The following is a 26,959-nucleotide window of genomic DNA, read 5'->3' on the forward strand; positions in this document are numbered from 1 at the left end:
TTAATAAATTAATCATTGTCATTACTTTATGTATCTCATATGAATGACTTCCAAAGTCATGTTCCTGGCATGGAACGTTTTTGTAGTTAGGAGTATGTAAATCTTATACTCTTGATAATTTTCCTAAATATTTTGTGCTTTTGAATGCTATTTCAAGTGAAAAATATTGTTTTCATTTTAAGATTTATTTATTTATTTATTTCTAATATATCAAACCAAATTATTACAGCTTTTGTACAACTCATTTATTGTTGGTTTTAATATTTATAGATTCCCTTGTATAGGATTATGCTATCTACAAATAGTTATTTTACTTCCTTGCTAATTTGGATACTTGGAATTTCTTTACTTTTCTTGCCTAATTATGCTAGCAATTAGGATCTCTAGTACAATAGTGAGTAACCAAGGCAAACCAGACATATTTTTATTTGCCCTACTAGGGGGAATATTTTAATTCTCATGCCATTAAGTATGATAACAGCCAACTTCTCCATTCAACCAGAACTTTGATATCCTTCTCCAGGGTCTAACTGGATGAGTCTTTCTGATACCCCCTCAAACAAAACCCCTCCCCAACCCCCCAGATCTAGCACAGGCACCATATCCAGTACCTGAAACTAGTCTGAGCATCCTTCCTGCTCCACAACCAACCTCTAGGTTTATTCCATGACCCATACTGCCTGCTTGTCACCCACAGGCCACTCCCATGCTACATCTTATCTCAGATCCTGCACATCCTTATCCAGGTTATAGTTGAGTAAGTATGCCTAAATATCCCCTCCATATACACTCCCCAAACCCCAGATCTACCCACAAAGTCAAGACTTTCACCAGGACTCACATACTAAATATCAGCCCAGTTTCCTGTGTCTGCATGACTTCATTCCATCTAATCCATATCTAACCTCTAGGACCAATGTGTTCAGCACATCCTCTCCTGCCTCAAACTGCTCTGTCCATATCAGATATAGAAACAATGAAATAATCCACATGCCCTGATCTCATCACAAAAATCCAAACAATATGAAAGATCAAGCAGTATCTCCCACCCAAAATCTACCACACAGAACTTCAAAGAATAATCATAAACTTTATCAAACAATTCAAGGAATTTAAAGAAACAGCTCAAGGAAATTAAAGAGAAAATGCCTAAGGAAAATAAATGCCTGAGTGATTCCCAAGAAAACACAAACATAAGACTGCTGAAAATGACAAAGACAATCCAGGATTTGAAATGGAATTCAAGAAAGAGAAACATTGAAATGAAGACAGAATTGAAAAACCTAGTAACTCAACTAGAAAACTCAAAGTAAAGCCTTACAAGTAGAATGAATCAAGCAGAAGATAGAATATCTGGACTGGAAGTAAAATAGAGGACCTAGATTAAATAAGCAAAGAATATGAGACATTGAAAAAATACAAGAAATTTGAGACACCATGTAAAGAAAAGACTTCCAAATTATGGCCAGAGATGAAGAGTCCCAAGTCAATGGCCTAGACAGTTGACTATTTGCCAAGATAATAGAAGAAAATTTTACCAAACTCAAGAAAGACATACCCATAAAAATATAAGAAGCACACAGAACAGCAAAATCAACAAGACCACCAGAAAAGGAAATACCAATGGTGTAGCATAGTTAAAATACTATGTATACAGAAAAAAGAAAATTTACTGAAAGTTGCAACAATAACAGCAACAACCTGAAAAAAATAAAACAATAAACAAGTCACATATAAAGAAAACCCCATTACCTAAGATCAGACACTTTGCACACTCTTGAAGCAGCAGAGAGGGGCTTGGTCCTGCCTCAACTGAATGTACCAAGCTTGGCTGTCTTCCCATGGGAGAACTTACCCTTTTGGAAGAGGAGATAAGAGATGGGACAGGGAGGGTTAGGCAGGGGAGGGGAGAGTGGGATGAGAGGAAGATCTGTGGTTGAACAAAAAAATTTAAAAAAAAGTCAAAGCATGTGAAAAAAAAACAAAGTTGGAGTCATGAACAAATCCTTAATACTTTCTAATTCATAGATGCACATGGATTTGGTTCTTAATGAAAAAGTAAAATAGAAACACACACAAAAAAGAAAACCCCATTACAAAAACAGCTGATTTCTCAGTGGAAATTTTGATCCTGGAACAATACATTTTAAATTCTAAAATACTACAATGACTAACCTAGACAAATATACCCAGCAAAACTATCTGCCATAGGTGACAGAGAAAAAAAGAATTTCCATATTATAAAAAAGCCTAATTTTTTATACCCAACAAATCTAAGCTAAAGAAAGCACAGGAAGCAATATTTCAGGCTTAAGAGAGGAATGAGCATATACAAGAGACTATAGAAAGAAATATTAAGCCCTAGTTACTTGTAGTTCACAGAGTTCACAGCTAGGTAAGCCTGATGTTCAGTTTTCTCCTCTGGTAGTGTACATAGTACCTTGCATCACTATGAAAGGTAGTCAGTAGTGGTGAAATTTCCAGGTCAGTACCTGACCTCTACCTCTTTAAAGTATTTCTACTCCCTCTTCTGCAATGATTTCTGAGCACTGGTTAGAAGGGTGTGAAACAGATGTCCCACTTGGGACTGAGCATTTGACACTTATTTTCTGTGCTTTGACTATGGTGAGTTTAGGTGATGGGTGATGTCGCTCTGTATGCTGTGACTGTGTTGCTCTGATTGGTTGATAAATAAAATGTGGCTTGGTCTGTAGCCAGGCAGGAAGTATAGGTGGGGTAAGGAGACAAGGAGAATTCTGGAAAGAGGAAGGCTGAGTCAGGAGTCACCAGCCAGACATAGAGGAAGCAAGATGTGAAGGCAGAACTGAGAAAAGGTACCAAGCCATGTGGCTATAAGAATTATGAATTAATTTAAGTATAAGAGCTAGTCAGTAATAAGCTTGAGCTAATGGCCATACAGATCATAAATAATATAAGCCTCTGTGTGTTTACCTGGGTCTGAGTGGTTGCAGGACTGGCGGGTGAGAGATTTGTCCTGACCATGGGCCAGGCAGGACACAGAAAAAACTTCTAGTTACATTTTGGCAATAACTACCATTGACTAAAAACAAACTTCCCTAATAAGGTCTGAGAATATCACAAGTCTAAAGGAGTAGCAATACAGATTTAGAAGGCTGTTTTGATATTGTGTCAATTTAGCAAAATAATAGTAATAAGTTCTATTCATTTTTAAAAAAGTTTTTGTTTTTTGAGATAATATAATTATATTATTTATTCCCTTCCTCTTCCTTTCGAATCCTCCCATATACCACCCTCTTGCTCTCTTTCAAGTTCATGTTCTCTTTCTTAATTGCTGCTATATATGTATATGTATATATATATATATATATATATATATATATATATATATATATATATATATTCCTAATACATAAATACAACCTGCTCAGTTCATATAATCTTACTTGTATGTGTAAGTTCCTAGAGTCAGTGTTAGTAGCTTCATTTTTTTGGTAGATATTCATCTGTTTCATACAGGTAGGTTCTCCAATTGATTTATGTATGATTGCTCATAATACTCCCTTGCATTATTTAAGTGCATAGGATATGCAGTAGTATCCCAGGTTTACTCATTATCTTTGTAATTTGTGTCTTCTACCTTTTTGAGATTCAGTCAGGTCAACCATGGATAACATTGCTTATTTTTTTTCTACTATTTTGTCTAGCTGAAAGTTACTTATGAATTAAAACAAACCTCATTTTTCTTTCTCTTTAACTAATACCCACTCCTTATTTTATTTCCCCCCTTATGTGACCTTTGGGTTTAGTATGCACTAGGACTTGTAGTTTTACAAAGTGGATGCTTCATTCTGTAAAGATTTTAAGGTTAGTGACACAGGACTTATGTGGTGGGATGTCTTTCTGTATGCTGTGAATATGTGGCTCCCATTGGATAATAAATAAAGCTGTTTTGGCCTATAGCAAGAAAGCTTACAGCCTGGTAGGAAATCCAAGCAGAGATACAGAGAGAAGAAGGGCGGAGTCAAGACAGAAGCCAGCTGCCCCCAAAGGAGCAACAAGATGCCAGCAGACCAGTAGTGCTACAGCCACGTGGCAACACATAGATTAATAGGAATGGGTTAATTGAAGATGAAAGAGCTAGCTAGCAAGAAGCTGAAGCCATAGGCCATACAGTTTGTAATTAATTATAAACCTCTGAGTGATTATTTTATAAGCAGCTTTGGGACCAGAGGTGGGAGAGATTTGTGCAGATTGTGGGGCAGGGTGGGACCAAGAAACATCTGGCTACAGGGCCTATATATTTTATCAGTTTTGAGGAAGATATTGCTGTTTAATTCAGGATGTTCCCAGACACAATTCTTCTGCTTATGCCTCTTTAGTAAGAACATTTTATTTTTATTATTAAAAATTGTTTCTTTTAAAATTTATCTTAAACTCTTTTGTTACATATAAAAAAAGAAAATGTCAAGTATATATAACATAATATACTCTAGTCACATGTATGAGATCTCCAGAAATTATTTACATTTTTTAAATGAAGATGTCCACATTACTGTCAAACATAAACAGAATGATCTTTAGGACAGACTTTTCCTAAAACAAAAAGAATATGTACCTTTCTGTTGCAAAAGAGTATCCTATGGATATGTATCCTGTGTAGTTGACATACACATTTTCTTTTTTTTTTTCTTTTTCTTTTTTTTTTTTTTTTTTTTTGGTTTTTCGAGACAGGGTTTCTCTGTGTAGCTTTGCGCCTTTCCTGGAACTCACTTGGTAGCCCAGGCTGGCCTCGAACTCACAGAGATCCGCCTGGCTCTGCCTCCCGAGTGTTGGGATTAAAGGCGTGCACCACCACTGCCCGGCCACATTTTCTTTTCTAATTTGAGGACCAATTTTTCTTTCTTTTTTTTTTTGTGTGTTTTCTGTTTTGTTTCTTTCAAGACAGGGTTTCCCTGTGTAGCTTTGGTATTTTTCCTGGAACTCAATTTATAGCCTAGACTGGCCTTGACCTCACAGAGATCTGCCTGCCTCTGCCTCCCAAGTGCTGAGGTTAAAGGCATGCACCACCACTACCTGAGGAGGACCAATTTTTCTATTGGCACACAATAGCCCCAAATGACTATCACATAATTCTTTTTGTATTTTTTCTGGTTTTGAGATATTTCCTTAGTAGTATCTCTGAGGATTATAATTAACATCTAGGCTTATTACAACCAAGTTCAGATTAATAGTGATGCTATTTAATTTGTACACAAATATTTATTTCTATGGCTAGGGATGTACTTTAGATGGTAAAGCACTTGCCAAGCATGCCACGTCTCTGAGTTCATTCTACAGCATCAAAATTTCTCTGTAATTTGGAAATGGAAGCAGGAGGATCAAAAAAGTTCAAGGTACTTCTCAGTTACATAGAAAATTCAAGGCCAATCTGAACTAAGTAAAATACTGTTTCAAGACAAAACAAAACAGTAACATGAAAAAAATGAAACAAAACAAAAAATAATTCTGTGTATCTTCCTTTTCTTTTCTTCTCTTTTCTTTGTGATTTTGTTATCATACAAGTAGCATTTTGTGTATTTCATCCATATTGACACAACAAAGTATTGCTTTATGCATTATTCTATAGTCTTTTATATGTAATTTTAATTTTTATTTAAAATATATTTTTTTCATGATATATTCCAATGATGGTTCCCTTCCCCCAAGTCCTCTTAGATCCCCTACCTCCGTAAGCATCCCAATCCATACCACTTCTTCCTCTCATTAGAAAACAAATCAGCAGCACACACATGCACGTACACACACACACACACACACACAAAAAAGAAAAACAACCCATAATTGGACAAAACAAACACAAAAGAGTGCTAAAGAAAAAGCACAAGAAGCACAACATACAGATGCACTCAAACACAGAAATCCAATCAAAACAGAAGATTGGAAACCATAATATATAAGCAAAAGACCTGTAAAGTTAAAAAACAGAAACAAACAAAACAAAATAACAACAGCATAAAAACCCAAAGCCCAAGCAATATGACACAAAACCCTTCCCTTTGTTTTGTGCTGGGCATCTACTTCTGGACATAGGAACTGCCCTTAAGTGTGGTTTGATTACCCAGTGAGTCTCCATTGGAAAAAAACTAATTTTTTTTCAAGTGGTTACCAATTGGAGATAACTTTTGGCATAGGGATTGGGGCTTGTTTCCACTTTGTCTCTCAGTCCTGGGACCCTATTTGACTTATACCTGTGCCCTGTGCATGCTGCCTTAGTCTCTGTGAGTTCATGTGTGTGTCAGTCCTGTTGTGTCTAGAAGGCCTTGTTTCTTTGGTGTCCTCCATTCCCGCTGGCTCTTACAATCTTTCCATCTCCTGTTCCACAAACTTCCATAAGTCCTTGGGGAGGGATTCAATGGAGTCATCCAAATTAGGGCTGTGTGCTCAAAGGTCTCACTCTTTTCACTTTGTCCACTTATGGGTCTTTGTATTTGTTCCCATGTCCTGCATGAGTAAGTGTCTGATGATAGTTGAGCAAGACACTGATCTATAATTATGGCAGAATGTTGTTAGGAGTCATTTTATTGCTATATTCCTTCAGCATAACAGTTGTATTTGGTTTTCCTCTATGCCCATGGTCTATCTAGTCTCTGGTTCCTGGCCACCTGAGCAGTGTCAGGCATGGGCTCTATCTCAGGAAGTGGCCCTTAATCTAGCCAGATAATGGTGACTCTCCCAACTTTTGTGCCACTATTACACCAGTCCATCATGTAGGCAGGTCATCATTGTAGATTGAAAGGTTTGTAGCTGGGTTGATGTTTACCTTTCTGTTCTGGTACTGTGCAGAATATCTTCCAGTACCATGAACACTAGTCAGGAAGGGTGAAGGCTCTAGGTAGTCACCAGCTTGACTTCTCCATGTTCAATGAGTTATGGATGTATTGCCTTTGGCAATAGGGCCTTGCCATGATTTTGGGGAGAGCAATCAATAGCCTTGGTAATATCCTGAGTTGTTTGGGGGTTTCCATAGTGCTCCTTTTGCAAACAGTTCAAGTGGGCATAACCCATTCTTGGTATTGGAAGTTTCATTAGGTGGTGACAGAAGTCTAGTGAGGGCATTGTCTCTGTCATTATTAGGTGACTCCATTAAGATATTTTTAAGAACTTCTACTGTAGTAGGTTTCTACATGGCCCCTCAAAGGACACTTAGTTTTAGCTGTCTCTCCCTGTATCGCCTCCCTTACCATTCTCTTCCCTCCCTCTTCTGTTTAATTCTCCCATTCCAGCCCACCCCGCCCAATCTATCATGTACCAGTCTTAAGGCTTGCATGATTTCTGATCATCAGTGCACTCTTTTTTTTCCTTTACTGAGAATTCATTGTATATAGCAAGTCAGTCTTCTCTTGCTACTTCAAAGGTTGGTCTTTTTATCTTTTGGTAGTTTGGTGATCTCTATTAGGATCTCACTGGGCTTTTCATATGAGGAAACCAATTTATTTCATTCAGTTGAGAAATGTTTCAGTTAATAGTTCTTCAGTAGCACTTTCTGCTCATTTTTTAAATTCCTCCTTTCCAGGAACCTATGTTCTGCTTTTATTAAAATGTTTAAGAGCAATCCTTAAGGTCTCTTAGGGGTTTTGTTCATTTTGTTTTACTTTTGAATCTGTTTGTTCCTCATAAGTGGTAATTTTCATTAGTATATCTTTAGGTTCACTGATTTCTTCCCCACACAAATTTTGTGTAAAGTTCTATTTATCATTTTCCATTTTACTTATGGCACCGTTTACCTCAAGCTTATTTGAATTTTCTTTATAAAAATGACTCCTTTACTTTAGTGAGAGATTTTTTTTGGATGCCTATGACTAGTAAGCCTTTCATTTCTGGGAGTCTGTGTTGTTATAATAGGCTATAAATGCAGGCCAGCGAATGATTTTTCCTTCACTGGAGTCTATTCTTTGCTTTTACAGTCTTAAAGTTTAGCCAGTAGTTAAAGATTAAAGCTTATTTTTTCAATTAATTAATTAATTTTGTCGTGTGTATCTTGTTTTAAATTTATAGTTTTGTGCAGGCCATACAATGCAGTTCCTTCACTTTAGGGATGGGTGTTTTATAAGGCAGAACTGAAATTTAGGGATGGATAATAACATGGAGAAAACACTTATCTGGGCAGAATTAATTTGAATAATTAGAATTGTTTCAAGGGAAGAATGGATTACTTTGTCAAATATTTTATGGGATACCACATAATATATCCTTCATGATGTATTGTAAGGCAAATGGATTTTAAAGTCTATTATAATTATAAATTTCCCTAAGACTGTATTACTTTGGTGTATTCTAAATCCCCACAAAATTTCACTGCTGGTATGTTTTCAGGAATATATTTGTAACCATTTGTATTAGTGTATAAGCAAACATTATATTTTCAAGGAATTCTGAAGTGGGTGTATTTGACAGGAGTGCAAATGTGTGTGCTTTTTCTGTACAGACATATCTTGTTGTCCTTATAGACATACGGAGTGGAACAGTGGCTACCAGAGCCTTGGAAGGGAAGGATTCAGAATGGATACGGAAAGTTGGCAAAAAGTATAAAGTGACAAGTTCTGGTATTGTATCTCACAATAGGGTTACTATAGTTGACAATGTATTATATATATTAATATAACCACAAAGGATGTTTTTAATTATTTCACCATAAAGAAATGTTGACATATGAGGTGATCATTAGATAATGTATATGTTAGTCAAAATATATTATACCCCATGAGTATGTATAATTAATACATATGACTGAAAAATTATGAAAAGAGATATACTCTTCAAATGAACTCAATGAATTCAGATTGCCTGTTTTTTTTCTTACTTGTAACATTTGGGTTAAGGATAGGCTAATTTGTATTAGAATGATCAACTTTTATCTTAGAGTTACATATTGTCTTAAAGAAGTTGAAATTAAATAGTATCAAAATTGAGGACAATTTGGAAAGTTGAATCCAATTAGTGTTTTTGTAATGGAAACAAGTAAGGAATAATTGTCTTTCATTCAGTGGACTAATTATATCTTTCCCCAAGCTGATCTTTTTAGTTACAAGGCTATGCTATTGAGATTCATATTGTTTAAAATAATTCATGCATTTCCCTCGTGTCATTTAAACTTGTATATACATGGGATGTCACCTCAAATATGAAATGAGTTTATTTTATGGTACTAAGATCCAGAAGATGTAGCAGGCTTTTTCTGTGCTGCCACCAGCTCCCAAATAAAGACATGGGGACTTATTATTAATTATGAATTCTCAGCCTTAGTTTAGGCTTGTTTCTGGCTAGCCATTTAAACTTAAATTAAAATGTTTCTCTTCATCTGTATTTTGCCTCTGGGCTTTGTACCTTTCATTCTGTATGTCTTACTTTTCTGCTTCCTCCGTGTCTGGCTGGCTGGAGGCTGCCTGGCTGACTGGCCCCAGGCATCTTCCCTCTTTCAACCTCATTCTATCCTCTCTCCTCCTATTTTTTCTCTCTACTCACCAGCCCTACCTATCCCTCTACAGCCTAGCTATTGGCCATTCAGCTTTTTATTAGACCAATCAGGTGCCTTAGGCAGGCAAAGTAAAATAGCAACACATCTTTACATAATTAAACAAATGCAGCATAAACAAATGTAACACATCTTTACATAGTTAAAGTAATATTCCACAACAAAAAGACACAAATATTAATATAATAATGGTTTGGTTGAATAAAAAGCTAACTGAAAGTTTATGCAACTCCCAAGTTATAGTTAACATATGTTCAAAGAAAGGAATGAGAAATGGGCAATATGTCTATTAAGTTCTGAGACAAAAGATTGAGACTAAACTTCTTAGTACACTTTATACCTGTTCCTATTTACCTTGCTAGCCATAAAACAAAAAAATAAAAAACAAACAAACAAAAAACCCTTGGTCTTTCAAAGACAAAAATAAAATGAGAATACAGTCAAGGCAATTCCTGAAGTGCTTAAGTCTTTCTGTTCATTTGAGAGCTTTCCTTTACTTAATCATCCTTTTTTGAAAAAGAAGCAAACTATGATGAAGACAAGTAATTTCCATGGTCATTAGATAGAGGTTTGAATATGGACTTACCAGGTAGAGAAATAATCTGGAAAGATTAAGTTAAAAAGAAGAACTGTGTTCTCCAAAATTGTAGAAAAAAGTTTTTTTAGATGCCTGAATATATTCTTTCTTATTAAATTAGAGCAGCTCAAAAATAGAGTGGAAAGGGAAATTCCCATTCATCCATGCTACTCAATTACCCCTCCTCTCTATAAAAGTATATTCTTCTAGTATATTTATATGAATTTGCAAGAATGCTTATATATGTACAGCTTATTATGTAGTGTGCTAAGTAAAACTGCCCAGTTTGAACATTTTAATTATGAACTACAGTTATTTGATCATACGTGCTATGCTACTGTGCTGGCCTATGATATGACTGAGATATCAACTAAGCTCAGAGTTGGGTGACCTACACAATATGGATATCTTGCATAAAGAAATGATTCTTGTCTCAGGTGGGCCAGAGTGGTATAGCATAAGATTTCATTTTGCTATTAAGAATGGCATACTATGTAAAACATTACTTATTTCTTCAATTTTTCATGTAATACTTTGGGGCCACAGTTTAACACAATCAAAACTATGGAGATTAAATTATGGATAACAGGTGGATATTGTATTATATACAGTAGTGTAGCAAAGTCTATTTTCCCCCTGAAATAAGTGTCCTGATTTATAATTCACAAACATTGAACTAGCTTTTAAAACTTTATTGTATGTACCTCAGTGCCACTTAAATGTTTATCCTCTGAAATAATATTACCTCGATGCAGTGAATATATAGCAATCTTAAAAACATCCTTTGTATGTGTTGTTTTCAGAGTGTATTATATTTAGCCTTCAGCACTGAACATAATCAGTGAAATTACACTGTGATGTTGTAATAAATAACAAAATAGAAATATGTGCCAAAGTGTTAACGAACATTTTTTTAAAAAATTGTTGTTAAAGTTTTTTTATTTTTTGATATTGTTGTTAAGAAAAAGAACATGAAGTTGGTTGGGTATGGAGATGAGGGAGGACCTGAGAGGATTTTGGGGAGGGGACAAAATATGATCAAATGTATCATAGAACATTCTCAAAATTTAACAAATATTTAAAATATGTTTTAAAATGAGATTCAGAAGGGCTGAGAAAATGGTTCAGTGGAAAAAAATTCCTGCTTTGCAAGAACAAAGACTGGAATTTAGATTACTGGAATACACAGAAAAACTTGAGCATGCATGATGACTGCCTGTAATCTGAGCAGTTTGACAATAGAGACAGGGATTCCTGGGGCAACCTGGCTAGTTAGACTAGCCAGGATTATTGATCTCTGAGTTCCAGTGAGAGACTCTCCTCAATAACTTAAGTGAAGAGTGATTTGGAAAGATGTTAGACATCTTTGCACTTTGCCCAGAGACTTAGGCAATTTTGCACCGTCACTCACATGTGCACATACATGCATGGTCATTTGCATATGCACACGTGCAAACACATGTGAAAATGTTTAAGATGTACCCTCTTAAAATTTGAAACACACACTACAGTGTTGTTGAACAACAACTTACCGTTTCCCTTGTCTGACTGTCCCTGGAAACTACCATTCTACTTTCTGCTTCACTGAGTTTGGCTATTTAGGTATCTTATGTAAATAGAATCATGCAATATTTGTTTTTCTGTAACTGGGCTATTTTATTTAGCATAATGACCTCCAGGTTTATTCATGTTGTAGCATTAGACAGGATTTCCTTTTTATGACTGAATAATAGTACACTTTGTATGTAACACGTGTTCATTATCTATCCTAGCATTGATGGGCCTTCAGCTTGTTTCCACCTCTTAGCTATTATAAATAGTGCTGCATGAATATAATAATTCAAATCTTTTTTTGAAAGAGAAATGGATTTCAGTTCTTTTGGACAAATGCCCAGGATTAGAATTGTCAGATCATATAGAGCTCTATATTGAATTTTTGAAGATGAGTCCTATTATTTCCCACAGCTTTATCACTGTTTTATAATCATACCAGGGATACACAGAGACTCTGCTTTCTCCACATCCTCATCAACACTAAACTGTTTTTTTTTTTTCTGTTTGATAATGGCCATACTAACATATTTGAGTGCAGGGTCATGGTGGTTTAAATCCTGATGTAGTCCTTATCTAGAGCTGCTTTTGCTCTCTATACTTTTTTGGGTTATTTCCAAGAAATGATTGTCAGATTCAATGTCATTAAGATTTATATTATGGAGAGGAGCAGTGAAGTGATGGCTCAGTGGTTAAGAGCATGTACTGATCTTCCTGAGGACCCAAGTTTGCTCCCTAGAATTTTCATCAGGAGGCTAACAACTGCATGGATCTATAGCTCTATGACATGTAATGCCTTCTGGGTTCTGCAAGCATGTTCACATATGTGCACATGCCACCCCCACCACATAATTTAAAATAAAAAGAATTTTAAGATAAAAAATAAGTTTGTTATGTTTGCTTTAGAGCTTGTACAGATATGGGTTCTATGTTTAAGTCTTTAGCATATTGTGATTTTGATTTTGTGGCCATATAGCACACTGACCCCGTTTGACTCTATTGCATTAGAATATTAGTGTTTTCACACCACCATTTACTGAAGGTATTTTTCTTTCTCTGTTCTGTATTCTGCTTATTCTTTTCAAAGATTGTTGTTGAGAGTTGTGGAACAGACCCATGATCCCAGCATACAGAGAAAGAGGGGGATCAAGAGCTTGAAGGCAGCCTGCATAGCAAGAAGGTTTTAGACCTACCAAGAGAAAGCCTGTAATAGACAAGAAAACAAACCAAGTTTAGTTGACAGATTATACAAAGTTTTCTTCTTGACTTCTTTACTATGTATCTGTTTTGGTGATAATCCCATACTCCTTTGAATACAGTTGTTTGGTATTAAGTTTTGGAATGGGAAAGTGTGAGACACCAAGCTCTGCCCTTGTTACACAAGATTTTTTTTTATTTATAGTCTTTTCTGTTCTATGCAAATTTTAATGTTATTTGTATTCCTAATGAAAAATGTCATTGAGGTGTTGATAGAGTTTGCATTGTATCTCTAGATCACTTTGTGTAGTACAAGACAATTTAAAAAAATAAACAGAGAATGTTATTTGGTTTTCTAATTTCAGTTAAAGTTTTCATCATATATTTCAGGTACTTTTCTTGTTGCTGAGGCTTGATAAAAACTATTTAAGGAAGGAAAGGCTTATTCTGTATCACAGTATTAGTAAATAGTTCATCACTGTGAGAAAGTCATGGAATCAGAAGCAAGACGAGGCACCTGGTCACATTGCACCCAATCAGGAAGTAGAGTGAAATAAATGTGTGTGCTATGATCATATGCTCTCTCTTTAAAAAAAAGTTAAGCCCAGAGTCTCACCCCGTGGAACGGTGCTGTCCACATTTAGAGTGGAAATTCTCTCCCAAATTAACTTAATCCCCTAAAAGACACATACACTGGTCTGTTTTCATGGTGAGCCTAAATCTCATCAAATGGGCAAACCATCACTAGATGGTTTGTACCCAAACGCTTGACTTTGTACCCAAACATTTGACTTTGAAGCTGTAACCTTTGATTGATCCCTTGCCCCCATAGCCTCATGGAAATTTCACATACTAAGTGTGTTCTGTCCATCTTCAAGAGTCCGTGTAATCCCAATAGTTCATACATTGTTTAAAAGTGTAAATACAAAGTCTTTTCTGAGACTTGGGTGTGGCCAGAAATTTCTCCAGTCCTGCCTTGCCCAACAGTCTGGATGAATCTCTCCCACCTGCAGGTCCCACAGTTGCTCATAAAATAATTACTTGGAGGCTTATATTAATTACAAACTATATGACCTATGGTTTCAGCTTCTTGTTAGCTAGCTCTTTCATCTTAAATTAACCCATTCTTATTAATCTATATGTTGCCATATGGTAGTGGCATTACCTGTCTGCTGGCATCTTGCTGCTTCTTGGGCAGTGGCTGGCATCTCTCCCCTACTCTCTTTTCTTCTTCCTGTCTCTGTCTTGGATTTCCTGCCTGGCTATAACCTGACTTACCATAGACCAGAGCAGCTTCTTTATTAACCAAGCTAAAATCCATAGCAATGTAAAACATTTTAAACAAATTGTTGCTCTTTAAAAGTAGATTCAACAATCTACCCTTTTATCCTATCATATCTATATCATATCCCCTTTTATTCTTTTAGAGATTGCATTTATAATCAACCGCCTTTAAATAAAAATAAACATTTATAAACAATATTTTGGGAATTTGGGTATAGCATCTCTTACTACTTCCTGCTGATTGGGGGCACTGATAATCTTATAGGGATCCTAAAAAAATTAAGAATTATAGTTAAATCTTGGCTGTAGTCTGTGAGGATGGATCATCTCAGCCAGTTGCTTTGAAGCTTATTTTGGATGTTGAATCATCTGGGCCATGCTATCATCGAAGACTTTTCAGGGCATCTTGGCTGATCAAACCTTATTAGCATGGTAACAATCCATGGGTTCTCATCTTCTGTGGAAACAAAAGCAGAACTTTTTTCCAAAGCAATGTATCCTTAGACACAAATTTTGAAGTTGAGGTACCTTTAAAATATACATATTGGTTTAACTGGTTAGCCTTTACAATCAAATGTCCTTTTTGCAGTTAAAAATCCCAAAGATAGTATAATCTAGACTCTGTGTGATTTCCATCTATATATGGCTTACTTTTATATTATTTTTACTGTCTCTTTAAAGACTTTATTTTTTAAAATTATCTATTTCTTTATATAACTGTGCTTGGCTATAACCTGACTTGCTGTAGGCCAGAGTAGCTTCTTTATTAACCAACCATAGCAACATATATTCACAGCATACAGAAAAATATCCCACAGCACTTGGGTAATCTCATAAAGTGAAACCCTATTAGGACCAAATATATAGGTCCAACTTACAATGGCACAGATTCAACATTTGTATTCCAAAAGGGAAAATGGAGCATGTCAAGGAATGATCAGACCAAAGCAAGACTGAAACCAAGCAGGACAAAAAACAAATCCTGCAGCTCTATGTATGACATATGGGGCTTACAATTGAGTTGCCCCACCTCTCTGACTCTCCCTTCTGCAGCAAACATAGCCTTTCTCTTTGGCTGTCTCCATTTCATGATTGCAGCTGTCTTTAGTTGATGTTCCATGTTGATAGTATCTCCAACATCTTGAGCTCTCCAATTTAACATTCTCTTCATTTCCACAGCTTCATGTAGTGGGTTTTCAGGGTCCCCTTGCAAGGACTTCAATGTTGTCACATAGTACATGACCTTAGTGATTCTCTGGAGCCACGGCCAATACAAAGCTCTGTGATTATCTCATCTTGTAACTCTCATTCCTGCAAATCTAGCACCATGTGGATGATACTGCCAAGTTCTGATGATAGTTGGTGATGGAGTCTATTGGTGGTTGCACCCCTGTTTCAGTGGTCCTAGGCTGTATAAGAAAACTAGCTGTGTACAAGAAAGAAGGAGTAAGCTGGTAATCAATGTTCCCCCCTTAGCTTCTGTGACAGTTCCTGCCCTGTTTCCCTCAGTGATAAATTTTGACCTGGAAGTGTAAGACAAACTCTTTCCTCCCCGAGGTTGCTTTTGTTCAGAGTGGTTTATCACAACAACAGAGAAGCAAACCAGAACAGAACGCTTTCTGCTGTATTCTCATATTAGGGTATTTCCCTTCAAATTACCACACTTTCCCATGACAAGCAAGCAGCAGGAAGAAAGAGAATGGGTATGGCTTGAACTTCTGAAATGCTAAAGCCCAAACCTACCCCAACAAGGCAACATGCCCTAATTCTTTCAAATAGTGCCATTCCCTATGAGCCTGTGGCGGGCATTTTCTTTCAAATCACCACAAGAGGCAAAGAAATTTCACTTGAATTTTGTTAGCTACTTTAACAATTACCAACCACTGTTTCCTTAATACTAACCTTTTCTGAAACTTTAAACTCATTATTTTCCTTGCCTCAGAGCACAGTTTTTATCTTTCTGTTCCCCTTGTTCTTCTCTCACAGTGTAGATTCAGATAAAATCAGTGAGCACACACAACTTGTTAGGGGGTCTCAGGCTGGCTTCATTCCATACCTCTCTGTCCTTGGTGGTCATTCTCACAGTACTAGCATTTCTAATATTCTGGGGTTTCCACTAAAACTGAGACTGCACCTTCACCAGTGATCTCTCTTCAGGGACTCCATGATGTGTCAAGCCTTAGCTTCTTTCCATGACCCCTTCATGCCTTCAAAACAAGTTTTTTTTTTTTTGAGGGAGCGAGATTCTTACACATTATCAACTTTGGCTACAGCTTGAGATGCACCCTTGGCCCCTGGGCCAGAGCGTCTGTGGGATCACCTCTAAGAAGCACTTTCCAGATTTTGTTTTAATGATACTGGTTGCTGATTCTTCAGAGGTAGCTGACCAGAAATCACATATTCTTAATCCATATCACACAAATAGCTCTGAAAATTTTTGACAAACTTTCAAACTTTCCTCTGAAACCTCAAGCCAGACCTCCATCATGTGTATTTCTCCCAACATTCTTATCTTCTAAGCTCAATAATCTTGATATTCATCAGCTTTTCCAGTCCAAAGAAACAAATATTTCATGATCCTCCCCGAAGCAACATGGTCAGGTATGTCATAGCAATAATGCTTTCTTTGGAAAAATTTCTGTGTAATTTGATTTTTGTTGCTGTGATAAACACCAAGACCAAAGAGACTTCTGGAGATTAGATTTTATTTTAGCTTACAAGTCACAGGCCATCATCAAAGGAAATAATGGCAAGAGCCCGAGCCAGTAAATGAAGCAGAGATCATGGAGGAACTCTGCTTTTTAGCTTACTCTCCCTAGCTTGCTCAACTTCCTTTCTAAAACATCCTGAGTCCACTTGCTCAGAGGTGGTATCACCCACAGTCGGGTGGGCACTAATAATGTTACTTGACAATCAAGAAAATATCCCATAGACATGCCCACAGAATAATCTTTTGGAGACAATTCTCAATTGAAAGGCCCTCTTCCCAGGTATGTCTAGATTTGTGAGAAGTTGATAAAAACTACTAAGTACATTGGGATCAAGTTCAGGCTTATGAAGCAGTGGACTTTCCCTGCTGAGTCATTGTGCCAACCCATAAATAATGACTTTTACTGACTCTTTTTTTCCTTCATTGTATTTTAACATTCTCTGATTTTTATTTAAAATACTTGGTATGATTTTAATGCTTGATGACTTTATGTGGCCTTGCCTGAATATGAATCCATATTCTTTGAAAACATGTATATACTGCTGTTTTCAGTATAGTTCTATATTTATGTTCATTTGGTGTATAGTATGCTGAGGCCCTATATTTCATCATCGATCATTGTCTCTGAGGTGGAGTCTTGTTTTATTGCCCAGGCTGGTCTTGAATTCTGGGCTTAAGTGATCCTCTTACTTTTGCCTCTTGAATATCTGGAACTATAGTTATATATGATTTTATTAATCCTCCTCATTGATCTTCTGCCTTGAAGCTCCACCTATTATTGAAAGTCAGGTATTAAAATGTCCTATTACTTACCATTATTTCCTTTTCAGTCATCAACAATTTCTTCATGTGTTATTAGGATGCTATGATGAGCCCCTCCCTGTGTGTGTTTGTGGGAGTATTGTGTATGATTGTAAGACTGTTATGCTTCTGATGATCTGGTCCTTTCATAATCATATGTCTTTCTTGGCCTCTTGAAATAATTTTTACTTAAAGTCTATTTTGTGTATTCTGAGTATGACTACCTCTCTCATTCTTTGGTTATTATTGTTCTCTGTATTCTTCATTTTTATGTAAATTTATTTAGTTAGCATGTGTAGCATTACTATGTGCATGAATTATTTTTCTTGCTTTTATTTGTAGTCTACGGACATCTATATAACTAAAGTGAATCTTAGATATAGCCTATATTTTTCTGTATATACTTTTACAATTTATCCATAAAAATGTTTTAGAATTGGGACATTTGTCTATTTATATTTAAAATACTTGTTTGATTTGAGGATTTCCTGTTTTTATGTATCATTTATCTATCTATCTCTCTATCTCTCTATCTCTCTCTCTATCTATCATCTATCTATCTATCTATCTATCTATCTATCTATCTATCTATCTATCGTTTTCACCAACTCTGCATATTTACAGCCTTAATTTTAAACACCTTAGTGAAATTCTTTGATTTCAGTGTTAGTATACTTTCTGTTTCTGTAACAAAATACCTGAAGCTGGGTACTTTGTAATGAGTATGTGTCTTTTTAAAAACATGTTTCATAGTTTCAGAGGCTGGAAGTCTAAGATTATTTGATAGAAAAGATCTCTTTGGCTATATCATGACAGAGTATACAAATAGAAAAAGTCTGGCTATGCAGAAGCGAGCAAGCACAGAGAGTAGTCTCATTTTATAATAACTTTTCTTGTAAGAGATAATAGAGCTCAACCATAAGTACATTAATCTCTTCCAAAGATAATACCCCCAATGATCAAAGGCATTTTACTAGGCCAAATATTAGAAACGTTCAGGAATCTCTTATTAATTCCCACACTGGGGCCAAACTTCTATCACTTGAACTCTTGAGTGACACACCCAAATAACAGTCAAGTGTCAACAATTTCTTTCTCACTTTCTTATTCTTTTGAGATTAGATGTCATTATGTATTCCTGGTTTGCCTGAAATTTGCTATGTAGACCAGGCAGGCTGCCAGCTCACAGATGGCACCTGCTTCTGAGATTAAATAAAGGTGTCCACCACCATGCCTGGCCCTTTCTCATTTTCATTTGTATGTATTTTCTTTTTATTAATCACAGGATTTGTATGGAAAAATATTTACAACAACATAATTTAAGCTAATAACAACTGAGCCATAATTGCATATAAAAACTGTACTTTGAATTCTTCTTACTCATTTTTTACTATTGCTAAAAATCACGTGATCTTAAGTTGAGTATCTAACATATTATTATAGACATTTTATGCTTCCTTTTCATGTATTTTTGCTATAACACTGAAATTGCTATATAGTCCATCATTATAGTATTCTGTTTATATATCTATACCTACATATATACGGTCATCTATATCTATTGCCCACATAAAACTTTACTGACTGGTTTTCTATTACACATTTTCAGTTGTGTTTAGTGCTTTCCTTATGCCACTTTAAAGTCTTCTTGAGAATTCCTTGTAAGACATAGCAGTGATGATAGACTCCCTTAGCTTTTGTTTAAGCACAAAATATTGCTCTTTCAAGTTCTGAAGACAGATTTTACAAATACTGCTGTTTTGGTTGGAAGTTTTATTCTTTTGCTACTTTTAATATATCAGTGTCTTCCTTTGCATCTTGCAAAATATCTGCTGAGAGTTATTGGAGTTTTCTTGTACATAGTTTTCAAAATTCTCTCAGCTGTGACTTTACTTTTTTAAAAAAATTATGTCTGTGTGTGGGCATGTCTGTGTAACAGTTCATGTATAGGTATCAATCAGAGAACTATTTGGAACAGTAGGTTCTTGTCTATCTTGTGGGTCCCAGATACTGAAATAACATGATCAGTTTTGGCAGCAAGCACCTTTATTTAATGAACCATCTTACTGGCATTCATTTGTGATGTTTGATAATTTTACTGTGTGTCTTGTGGATATCAATTTACTTTTTCAGATTTGTGAAGCTTTTCAGCTATTTTAAAAGGGAGATACATGTTATTTTTTTAACTAGGTAATTTTCAATGGTCTGCATTTGAATTTACTGCTACTTCTTTTGATTGATGCATTCTGCTGTTGCTCCATACTTGTGATTTTTTTTTAGTTCAGTTAGGAATCATTTCAATTCAATCTTTATGTTTTTAAACATAAATTCCTTTCATTGAAATTCTGTATCTGTTCACACTTTGGTCATTTGTGTGTTCTGAACATTTTCCTTTGGGTGTTTTGAGTTCTTTGTGAGGTATTTCATAATTTGTTTTTCCAATATCAATTTATAGAGATTTTATTTACTTGGGCCTTGCCTATCTACTTCTTTGTAGATCTCGTAAAATGTGACATTTCCCAATAGTCTTTTATATTCTAGTTTCAGTCAATTCCTAAGTTTTAGGTGCTGTAGAAATCAGGCTTTTTGTGTGTGTGCAGCTTCTTAAACAACTAGAGAACTAGATACACAGTTGATTCTTCTCTTTCTCTATGTCCAGAGACGTTGCTCAGCTGCCTTGGCCTCTGTCCTCTTTAACCATGGATTCATTGAAGCAAGAGTATTGTACATAGAGTATGAGGAGGTTTTCACTTTTGCTCTGAGGCAGATTTGTACACAGAGTATGAGGAGATTTTCACCTGTGCTCTGAGACAGATGAGACAGAAACTCATCACAGAAAAAGAATCAGGATATTAGACATAGGGTCCATTTCCTTTTTTCATTTCATTGAGAAGTTGGGAACTGGCAGTTTCATTCTAATTGCATGGCACTATGATGATGGGAGCATCTTCAGTATGAGGACAATAGGTATTTTCCTTCTAGAATCAATGTGACTGGTTTCATGCTCATATGTGTAATAGAAGTGTAACATGAATCTTAAAAGGTCTTATTAATAAAAAACAAGCCCAGAAGCAGGTATTGGGGTGAACACTGAAAGATCAGAGAAACAGAACCAGCCACAGCTAACCTCACTTGCCAATTCCTCAGCTGATCTCATTTCCTCAAACTGAAAGCCTCTGAGTCCTCATCCCAATGGATCTCAGCTGAACTACTGCCCAAAAGCCTAAAAGCTTAACCAGACTCTAGTTCCTGGTCCTCATGACTTATATACTTTTCTGCTTCCTGCCATCACTTCCTGGGATTAAAGGCTTGTGTCACCATGCCTGGCTGTTTCTATTGTGGCTTTGAACTCACAGAGATCCAGATGGATCTCTGCCTCCAGAATGCTAGGATTAAAGGTGTGTGTGTGCCACCATTTTCTGGCCTCTATATCTAGTGGCTGTTCTGTTCTCTGACCCCAGATCAGTGTATTACGGTGCACAATACATTGGAGAACACAGTAGCACCATATAGAAGTGTACTATTTTCTTGATTTATCACAAAGGGAATTTCTTTATGTATGGTTGATGAGTTGATGATCCCATTGGCGAAAGGAAAGTCTGACTTTTGTATGTTATTAACCTGCTTTTAATTTGCAACTACATGAGTTTTGTTTGATTCATCTTTCTCCCTCCAACTGTCATTAAAGTGACACAATTTATAAGTCACTTGATCTATAGGTCTAAAACTAGGGTATTTAATTTGATGCTTTTGGAGAATATTCTCATCATGTTAATGTCTAAGTCAATTTGGAAATTCAAACCTCTTACCAGAGGATAGAGGAATTTTACAGGTTACCAGATCTAATAACCCCACATATTTCCAATTTAGATATTTCCCACTCTTTGTTTCTGCTTTATTGTATTTAGCTTCTAATTATAGAAAACAGTTTCATTACAACCTTGTATGTGTGTATAACATATTTTGATCATATTCACCCACTATTAACTTCTCTTGTCCTGATTCTCACTTTTGACATTCCCCTTCATTTTCTAAAATAGTCCCCCCTATGCTTTTATGACTTTAAAAGCCTAGATTCCATGCATGAGAGAAAATATGCAATATCTATTGTAGCTGAAAGTTTTCCTGTGTCCTGCCCAGTCCTACAACCACTCAGACCCAAGTAAACACACAGAGGCTTATATCAATTATGAATCGCATAGCCAATAGCTCAAACTTCTTGCTAGCTAGCTCTTAAATCTTAAATTAACCCATTTCTATAAATATATACTTTGCCACATGGCTTGTGGCTTACCAGTACTTTACATTTTAGTTCTCCTGGCAGCAGCTAGCAGCATCTCTAAGCTCTGCCTTTCTCTTTCCTTTGTCTCATTAGAATGTCCCGCCTAACCTTATTCTGCCTTACCATATACATGTTTTTATCAGTTTTCTGCAGGGAATCAAGACCAGGTCTAACAGTGAATTTGAACTCTCCAGAAAGATGATGGGGCCCCACGTTGGGTGCCAAATGTAGCCAGAAGTTTTTCTGCATCCTGCCCAGCTGCACAGTCCCTCAGCTGCTTAGAAAATAATCACTCAGAAGCTTATATTAATTATAACTGCTTGGCCATTAGCTCAGGCTTATTACTGAATAGCTCTTACACTTAATTTAACCCATAATTCTTATTTATGTTTAGCTATGTGGCTTACTATGTTTTCTTAGTTCTGCCTTGTCATCTTGGTCCTCTGTGTCTGGCTGGTGACTCTTGACTCAGCCTTCCTCTTTCCAGAATTCTCCTTGTCTGCTTATCCCACCTATACTTCCTTCCTGGCTACTGGCAAATCAGCATTTTATTTATCAACCAATCAGACTAACACACATTCACAGCATACAGCATGATAACCCACAGCAATATATCTTTCTAAATCTGAGTAATTTCAATTATCTTGATGATCTGTTGTTCTAACATGTGGAAATGACAAAATTACATGCTGTTTTATGACTGACTAAAATGCTAGTATACAACTAACACATTTTAATGTATTTATCTGTTTAAGAGAACCTAGACTGAGTCTATCTCTTTCTGTTGTGAACTGTGCCACAAGAAGCATGGCTATGTAATGAATTATCACTATTTATGATGACTTTGGTTCCTTCAGGCATATACTCAAGAGAAAGAAAGCTGGATCATGTTGCAGTTCTACTTACAGGATTTGAAGGAATCTCTGTTCTGATTTCCATGATGGCTTCAGTAATTTAGACTCATATGACTATAGGTAAGGGTTCCATTTCCTGCATCCTTCCCAAAGTTTTTTGTGGTTTATCTTGTTTCCTTTCTGGTCATCATTCTGACTGGCATCAGATGGAATCGCAAAGCAGTTTCTTTGTTCCTTTTTCAGTGATATTTAAGCACGTTATACAACTTTGCAAAATGCCTATTGGGCATTGGTAATTCTTATTTTGAGACATCTTTGTTCCATTCATGTCTCTATTTATTGATAGGACTATTCTCTTGATACTTAAATAGTTATTTGTATATATTAGATATTAATCATATTTCAAATGAATAACTGAAAAAGGAGTTTTCCCCTCTGTGTATTATCTGCTCTTTCTGGTAATTGCTTACTTTGCTGTGCAGTTTGCTAATTTCATGCAATCAAATTTGCCAGTTCTTAATATTATTTCCTGAGCTACTGGAGTTCTTCTGATCAGAAACTCCTTGTCTTTGCCTTGATCTGCAAGTTCTTCACCTATGTTTTTCTACAGTAATTTCAGACTTTTAAGTTTTACATTAAGGTTTTTTGATCTGGGCCTGGATTCTACACTTAAGTGTGGTTTATATACTCAGTGAGACTCCAATGGAGAAAATTAAATTTTACTTTGAAAGTGGTTGTCCTTTTTGGTTATGGATGGGATCTCACGTTTATCTCCCCTCTCAGAACTGAGAATATATCTGGCTTGATCCCGTGAAGGCTCTTGCTGCCACATATGTGAGTACATATGTGCATCAGTCTTGATATTTCTGATTATTTTTTTTTCTTTTTTTTTGCTGTCCTCCAGCCCATCTGGCTTTTACAATCTTTCCACCTCTCTTTAGCATAGCTCTCTGAGTCCTGAGTGGAAGGTTATAATAAAGACATCCCATATAGATCTGAGTATTTCAAAGTCTCTCACTCTTTGCACAATGTCTACTTATGGGTCTCTGTATTAGTTCCCATATACTGCAAGGGGAAGCTTATTGATGATGGCTGAACAAGATACTGACCCATGACTATAGCAGAGTTATTAGGAGTCATTGAATTGCTTTGTTCCTTTAGCAGAACAATAATGTTTGGTCTTCCCCTAGGCCCATGGCCTATCTAGTCTCAATTTCATGGCCACTTGACTAGTTTCAGGCATGGGTTTCATCAATATTCTTTAGAAAATGACTGTCTATTCAATAATTTAACCAGAAAGCTTTAAACACTCTATTGAATAAAATACTCACTGTGCCTACATTATGGTTTGATATGCATTTTCTTTTTATCAGAAATTCAAGGATCTTGCAACTTTTTTAATAGTATTTGTCCTTCATAAGAACATTGCTGTCCAAGCTGACAACCAACATCAAATTAAATGGAGAAAAACTCAAAGTGATTCCATTAAAATCAGGAACAATACAGGGTGTCCACTTTCTCCATATCTATTAAATATAGTACTTGAAATTCTAGCTAGAGCAATAAGACAACAAAAGGTGATCAAGGGGATACAAATTGGAAAGGAAAAAGTCAAACTTTTGCTATTTGCAGATGATATCTTAGTATACATAGCAGATGACATGATAGTATACATAAGTGACCCCAAAGATTCTACCAGAGAACTCCTACAGCTGATAAACACCTTCAGTAATGTGGCTGGATACAAGATTAACACACACACACACACACACACACACACACACACACACACATGTGCACACACACGTGCACACACACACACACGCACACACACGCATACACACAGTATCTGTCTTATATACAAATGATAAATGGACTGAGAAATCAGAGAAGTAAAACGCTTACAATAGCCACAAACAACATAAAATATCTTGGGGGTTATTCTAACTAAACAAGTGAAATACCTGTATTACAAGAACTTTAAGTCTTTGAAGAAAGAAATTGAAGAAGATATCAGAAAATGGAAAGATCTCCCATGCTCATGGATTGGTAGGATTAACATAGTAAAAATAGCAACCTTACCAAGAGCAATCTACAGATTGAATGCAATCTCCACCAAACTTCTCCCCCCCCAACACACACAAAAGAATTTTCACACAATTCTTCACAGACCTTGAAAGAACAGTACTCAACTTCATACAGAGAAACAAAAACCCAGGATAGCTAAAACAATCCTTTATAATAAAGGAATGTTCAGAGGTATCACCATCCCTGACTTCAAACTCTACTATAGAACTATAGTAATAAAAACAGTATGGTATTAGCATAAAAACAGACATGTCAATCAATGGAATCGAATGGAATATCCTTGTGTGTGTGTGTGTGTGTGTGTGTGTGTGTGTGTGTGTGTGTGTGTGTGTGTGTGTGTAGGGGGAGTTTGGTGGAGATTGCATTCAATCTGTAGATTGCGTTTGGTAAGATTGCTATTTTTAATTAATCCACACACCTATGAACACCTGATTTTTGACAAAAAAGCCAAAAATATACAATGGAAAAAAAGAAAGCATCTTTAATGGTGCTGGAATAACTGGATGTCAACATGTAGAAGATTGCAAATAGATCCATATCTATCACACTGCTCAAAACTTAAGTCCAAGCAGATCAAAGACCTCAACATAAATTCAGCTACACTGAACCTAATGGAAGAGAAAGTGGGAAGTAGCCTTGAATGAATTGGCACAGGAGACAACTTCCTGAATAGAACACCAGTAGCACCGACACTGAGATCGACAATTAATAAATAGGATCTCCTGAAACTGAGACAATTAATAAGTGGGACGTCCTGAAACTGAACAGCTTCTGTAAGGCAAAGGACATGGTCAATAAGAGAAAATGGCAGCCTACAGAATGGGAAGAGATCTTTACCAAACTCACATCTGACAGAGGGCTGATCTCCAAAATATATAAAGAACTCAAGAAACTAGACAACAAAATACCAAATAATCCAATTTTAAAAAGGGGTACCAATCTAAACAGAGACTTCTCAACAGAAGAATCTCAATTGGCCAAGAAACACTTAATGAATTGTTCAACATCCTTAGCTATCAGGGAAATGCAAATCAAAATGACTCTGAGATACTTGTCAGATTGGCTAAGATAAAAATTGCTAAGAATATCCTATGTTAGATAGGATGGAGAGAGTTGGGAGTACAAACTTGTAGAGCCACTTTGGTATTACAGTTTCTCAGATAATTGGGAATCATTCTACCTCAAGACCCAATGATACCACTCTTGGTTATATAACCAAAGGATGCTCAATCAAACCACAAGGATACTTGCTTAACTATGTTCATAGCAGCATTATTTGTAACAGTCAGAATTTGGAAACAACCTAGATGCTCCTCAGCCAAAGAATGAATGTAGATGAATTTCTAAATAGTCTTATTAAATAAAAAAAAAACACAGAGCCAGATACAGGGTTGAAAGCCTTAGAGAGATCAGTGAAATAGGGAAAGCTACCAGCCAACCTTACCTCACCAACTCTGCAGCTTCCAAAATGTCACAACTTCCTGTTTACCCACACCTATATCCCTTGCTGTTCTGCCATCTGATTTGCTCTCTTGGTTCAGCTACATCACTTCTTCTTCCTACCAGCTCTGTCACTTCCTGTCTATCAGCACAGACCTACAGACCTCCATGGTTAACTAGTTTTGGAGTTTAAGGCCTGTGCCAACACACCTGGCTGTTTCCAGTATGGCTTTGAACACACAGAGATCCTGCCTGCCAAGTGATAGGATTAAAGGCATGTGCTAACATTGCATGACTTCTGTGTTGTGGCTGGCTTTTTCCTCTGATCTCCAGGCAAGCTTTATTTATTAAAGCACAAATAAAATATCATATAATAAAATATCATAAATAAAAATCATGTAATCAAAATGAATAAAGAATATGTGTTACATTTACACAATGAAGTATTACTCAGCTGCTAAAAACAATTACATCATGAAATTTGCAGGCAAATGGATGGAACTAGATAAGAATTATCCTGAGTGAGGTAAGCCAGACCCAGAAAGACAAATGTGGTATGTACTCACTTATAATGGATATTAGATGCAAAGCAAAGGATAACCAGGCTACAACCACAGCCCCAGAGAAGCTTGGTGAGAAAGAGGGATGCATGGATTTCCCT

The 26,959-nt window shown here is 36.2% G+C and overlaps 1 long non-coding RNA gene across 1 annotated transcript in view; it reads left to right on the forward strand.

Moving 5' to 3' along the window:
* LOC128115838 (uncharacterized) overlaps positions 1–10,078 on the forward strand; it is a 35,195-nt gene extending 25,117 nt beyond the window's left edge. The window contains exon 3 of the long non-coding RNA XR_008220297.1: positions 8,468–10,078. This is a non-coding gene — a long non-coding RNA (uncharacterized LOC128115838). The remainder of the gene's footprint in view (positions 1–8,467) is intronic.
* Positions 10,079–26,959: the final 16,881 nt, after the last annotated feature.

The sequence above is a fragment of the Peromyscus californicus genome, unplaced genomic scaffold (assembly GCF_007827085.1).
Source record: "Peromyscus californicus insignis strain IS unplaced genomic scaffold, ASM782708v3 Scaffold_10__1_contigs__length_136768540, whole genome shotgun sequence".
NCBI classification, from domain to species: domain Eukaryota; kingdom Metazoa; phylum Chordata; class Mammalia; order Rodentia; family Cricetidae; genus Peromyscus; species Peromyscus californicus.